Genomic DNA, 6,000 nt, shown 5'->3' on the forward strand with positions numbered 1-6,000 from the left:
TGGCATTAATCTAGCCCAATGAGACATCCCATTAAAAATAGGCGGGATATATCATCCCTTAGACATTCCTAGCTTGAAGTGCTGCTGTCACTGAACAACTTTGATTTTCATGTATTATCTCTTGGTGGTTTGTTCTCATAACACATTCATAAAATGGCACTTTGCCTGCCCTTAAGTGGCTGTTCCAGATTTGGTAGAACAAACTGCAAATGACAAGCAAGAGTGGTGTCCTTCTCCACACACCAAACACCCTCCAGGATCTTGGAGAATCCCAAATCCTGGGTGTGTAATAACATTTGCATGCCTTTTAATTTATCATGTATGAAGCTGAATAGTACAATATAGACCTTCAATTCATTAAAAAAAAGAGACAAATTTTGTTACCAAAGACAGCAAATTATATTTTATTCTGTTAATTAAGCCTGGGGAGACAATTGAGACTCATTCAGTGACAAAACAGAAACAGTATTGTGGATCTTGCAGCCGACACTTGCTGCTAACTGAAAGAAAGTATTTAACGTTACTTCTGTTTTAATTCAAAGTGAAGTGATAATACTGAGAGTAAAAGAATTGAATTCTTTACAGAAGAAGTCTTTTACAGTGATCATCCCTAACTGGGGCTTAATTATTTAACCTTCCAATCTCTACATTATATCCAGCCAACTCTTAACAAAAGAGTTCTGTCTCTAGGGAAAAAGCAAACCTGGAAACAATTCCTCCAGTGATTGTTAAATAGAAAATATATTTTAGACTTCATGAGATATAAACACCTTTGAACATTTTCATACCTTGAGAAATATTTTTTAAAATAATTTTAAGATGTAGTTAGTTAGTTAGTTAGTTAGTTAGTTAGTTAGTTCTTTGTTCTTACTACAATAATAAAATGCTTGAAAAGGTGTTAGAAATGTAGAGAACAATGTCCACATACTAAATATGCTGGTATTGGATCTTTAAAAAGATAATCATGTCTCAGGTTTACCAGGAAGAAAGCAGAGGCACAAAATAACTGCTTAAAGGAAAGAGTAGCTGAGATATCACACAGCTGCATGTTCAGCTCCATTTGATCCATTGGCAGTGTGCACTGCTGTCTATTATAAATATTGCTGTTGTTCATACTTGCTACAGGAGTTTTTGGATTTCTTTAAATCAATAGATGTAAGTAGTTACTGGTGGTAGAAATGTGTTGATGTTATGTGCAACTTGAGTAGGAAAAAAGAAGAAAGAGGGCATGGTATTTCTGTTTATCAATGTTTTTAAATTGAAAGACTGTCCTAAGAGCCATGTTAGGCAGTGTTGCCATCATGTTTTTATTTTGCCATAAAACCAAATATAAGCTACTTTTTAGATGCCTATTTTCTCACAATTCCTTTGCTGTGTAAAAATAAGTGTATGGTCTTGATGATTTTCTCAGTTGTCTCAGGGCTCTGCTATTTTACAAGTCAGCAGTAGTCTGCAACTGGAAAAAGACTTCATTGTGGTATTTCTGAATTGGTGCAATGGCTGCAGTCTTTAGGAATAACTTTATCCTCCCAAAAATTGCAGGATGAAGATTAAATATTCTATACTAATATCTTTTAGGAATGCTTTTGCCTCCTAAAAATATCTATTATGTGTGAATGGGTCTGTGCCCTATGTTTGTTTGTTTAGTTGTTTGTTTGTTTCCACCTGTATAGTTACTTAAAAACTAATTACACTCTTGCCTTCTGAATATGAAGTCAATGGACTTTTGTGGTTTCAGATACTTGAGTTTGTGGCAAATCTGTAGTCAACTTCCTTGATCATTATCTTCAACTCTAAACTGCAAATATTTGTGGGAAATACACAGTGACATCACCTTCTGTCTGAAGTATTATATTTCAGAATATCATTCTGAAGGCATTTAATATTTAAACTTGCTTCTCTTTTAGTTCTGCTTCTTTCTGATCTGTGCAGGATGCTGACAGAGAGGGAACAATCATGATATCTTCTGTAAATAATGTCAGGTTATTGTTCTCTTTGCACTCCCCTGGCTCATTTGAACACTTGCTACAATCCTTGAGCTGTTAGACAGCAATAAATTGGAGGTAACTCCATCACCTTCCTGTGGTCTGTAAAGCATTCAGGGTTAGGCTATGCAGAGGACAGAAAGTGAGCAGAGAACAATGGAACTAACACTGTGTGCTAGGTGAAGAGTGAGAGGCTTTGGCCACATGCCATGTGTAGTATGTAGGATGAATGTTTGGGGAACTGAAAAGGAGACTGTGGCTCTGAGTCACTAACTCCTGGATGGCTGCTGTGCTTGTGACTGGAACAAACTCACTCTTTAGCCTTTGGTATTGAGGAGACACATGAGACATGCTTCACTGATGAGAGGTACCATTTATATATCTGCTCTTGGTTTTCAGTTCTGGGCACACTCTGTGCCTGCCATTTGCATGGTTCTACATGTTAAAAGAATTAACACCTTCCACCAGTGTTTTAATGGAGTTTAATTCTGAGATGTCAAGAGCTTCTTGGAAGAAATAACACCTTGGACTGATCTGATTCCATCTTGAGAGCACAAATGTTTCAAGGAGCAGAAGTAAATCTATTAAGGGTTTTGGGTGTCCTTCATAAATAGTTCTGGCAGTTCATTCAGTCCAGTCTCCCATCTTTCTGATGTCATCTTCTCCAGCATAGCCTGTATCTTCTAATTTATTCTGCACTATGGAATCTCATTACACAAAATAAAATATGTATGAAAGAGAAATAGGAGGTATGTAGCTGAGGCAGCATACTGAAAATCTGAGACCTCTCCTTCCTTACTGCAGTCTTTTGTGACAGCTGTGGAAGGAATATCAGACCAATGATTCTGAGGAATTACAAAACTGCTGGTCACCAATAGTGTCTAAAAGTTTCCTGACTGAAACTGTTTGAGAGGAGTTTGCTCAGGGATGTATTTCTTGTAAGTGCTTGCTGAGAATTTCAGTCACAAGCCCTTTTTCCCAAGGCAATCTTTTTACTTTAAGATGATTGTGTGTACTTCACTTCAAAGGTGATGCTTAAACCTTCAATGTATCTTGTGCTAGTGCCAAGATTTCTACCTTTTAAAGGCTTTAACCTTTCTGTGATTCAGTTATACTCACATTATGGGCCCGTAGTGTCACTCCAGTGATGATCTTTCTTCATTGTGTATTTCTTATTTCCGTGAGACTGATGTATCTAAAATTATTCACAGCCCAAGAAGAATTACCTAGTATTTCTTCTGATTATTACCCTGTATTTCTGGATTGTAAGTATGGAGGTTTTTTGATCAAGGCATGCTTTGTTTCAAAGCTGTGAGATATACAACAAACCTTAAGTTGGAGGAAGGGATTGAATTACTTCATTATTTACTAGAACCTCTGAGACTGAAACAGGTGCATATTGAATGAGATAATGAGATGTGTTTAAAGTCAGCCACAGACAAGCTGTTTTTCAGTACATCTCTCTGAGAAACCACAGGTAGAGAATTACTCATCTCATGATGATGGCTGCTGCCCCGAGCTCTAACCAGTGTCATCCTGTACAGCTCCTCTCCAGTGAGAAACTGAGAAATAATTACCATGCAACTACCCTGAGCTCTAAAGAGCTGCTATTCTTTAGGTACACTACTTACAGAGAGGTTTCATCTGCAAATAATACCTCTTGAGACTGTGTGCAGGCAGGATGTGATAATTTACAAAAGCCCTTAAGAGATTGCATTTTGAAATGTCACAGCTGGGTAGGCTTGCAGTTCACAGTAGGTTTGGAGATACAGATCCTGGGGCCAGATCCTTTGCTGCCATGCCTCAGTGGAATCGTGCTGACTTACCCAATTTTAAAGACTTGACTTTTAAAAGAGCTTTTCTAAGAGTAGTTCAAAATTTGAATAGGTAGTACGTGTGTAAATGGTGATATTTTTCTTTTTCTAATTTAAAATAATTTTAATTTATTTAACAAATTTCTTTAACAAAGCTGGAAAGAGTGAAGGATTTTCTTCTGAACTAGTTTTAAAATAAACAATTCTCTGAATATTCTAATAATGTGAAAATTCATTTTGGACAGAAAATTGTATTATTTTCCTAGAAAGTTCTTGGCTAGCACAACCTCCTGAGACTGGGGGTAGGGATATAAGGAGAAGGGTGAAAGAGGTGAATGAAAAGCCACATTGCCTCCCCTGCTGGGAGCCGCCAGTGGAGACTCCCACACCAGGACAGCCAAGGAAGCAGAGTGGCCACAGGGAGACAGGGACACTTGTAATGATGGTCATAAAATCTAGAGAAAAGATTTCCTGAGTCTTCTGCCTGGCAAACAAAATGAAGTCATGCTGCTGGAGGACAAGGGGGTGAAGGATGAATTAATCCCCAGTTTGGGAAGAGTACAGTCTAATTCAATGAGATTTCATTGTATTAATTTTACTTCACTCTGTCACTGACAGAGTAATCTTTTGTTCTGAATTAATCTGTTTCCTTCCAATAAAAAGCAATGTGATGGAAACTTCTATCTTGTCATGCATCTATTTTCTTTCCTGGTGCATTTGACTTGGAATTTGGAGAACAGTGGCAGGAACTGGGGAATGGGGAACCAACTAACTTCTTCCTGAATTTTTACTGCAAAGGAGTGTTTGGCTTGTTCTGTGCATCAGGAAATTAACCCTGATCCACCTGTACTGATAAAATTCTCTAGGGTCCATCTGAAATACCTGCACAGCCACTCCCCTGAAGCCTTTCAGTAACCCTGGAGTTTCATTAGAATCCTGCTATTTGAGTTTCACCTCTGCCAAGGATTTGGCTTCAGACTCTGGTAGCTTCCAACACCTTCTGATGCAGGGGAGAACTTTGAAAGGAACCAACCACTGCCATCAGTTTGGACTCCTGCAGTGGTTCACGCTTTCAGTCTGGAGTGTAGAGTTAAAATAATCCCTCTTCTAACAGTTCACCCATCTCATTTTTACCACTATGCCCTCTGGTAAGGATGACTGACTAAAATAAACATATTTTGTTCTCAGAAGCTTAGAAAGAGGGTTAATGTTGTGACAGACAAGAAACTGGCTGAGAAGACAAAGGATGAAGTGATTATGAGAATGGTTTAGAAAGTAGGAACATGGGATTTAACAAAAGTGCACAGTAAAAACAAGCTAGTTCCAAAGTATAAATGCTGCTCTTGCATGTCTGAGGTAAACAAAGAAGGTTTCCATGTTTCCCAGATTTTTTTTTCTGACACCTAAAGTGGACCAGATGGTCATTTGGTGGGACTTCACATAGTGCAAGAAAGTGAAGTTTCTGGTTTACAGCAAATGATATGTGGCCCACATCATGTGTATTTCTCTTTTCTGTATTGCTTTAAGTTTTCTAAACTGCTTCTCTCTAGATCATTCTTTGGAAATCTGAAAGAAATCAGTGCCTCTCATTTCATTGTACTTTGTCTTACTTGGTTTAAGGCTATAGCAAATACAATTTTTCCTCTCTGTTATATGTGAGTCCCTTCTGAAACAGAAAACATTATATTGTCTTCAAAAAGGATTGATGCTGCTTATTGGACATAAAACTAAAGGGGATTCTGAAAACAATTATAGTAATACAGTATCTGCAGACAAATGGTTTTTCTGACACAAAAAACCCAAAAAGAGTTATTGCTGTAAGTGTCAATTAATGCTTTTAAAATGCTTTAATTGCATGGTATCTATTTCAGACTCTTGAAATGCAGAGGTAATTTGGGCTAAAAGAAGATATGATTCACAGTCAATATGTAACTGTGACTTGACAAGGGGCTTAATAGCTGCCTGAGGCAGATCAGAATGTGTGATAATGAGAATCTAACAGAAAAACACATCATGGAAGTGAACTTCAGAATTTCCCTGGGTAAATGGTGTCAGTGACTAGCTGGTCTTGCTCCTTCTACGAGGCAGAAAAGCAGAAGTGCTCAGTCTTGACAGCAGTGACTGCTGCAACCTTGGAGTTAGGCACAAAGTACTAATTTTTGAAGTAAATATGTGCATTCCTTCATAGTCATATTCACATA

This window comes from Erithacus rubecula (genome assembly GCF_903797595.1).
Source record: "Erithacus rubecula genome assembly, chromosome: 3".
In the NCBI taxonomy this organism is placed as follows: Eukaryota; Metazoa; Chordata; class Aves; order Passeriformes; family Muscicapidae; genus Erithacus; species Erithacus rubecula.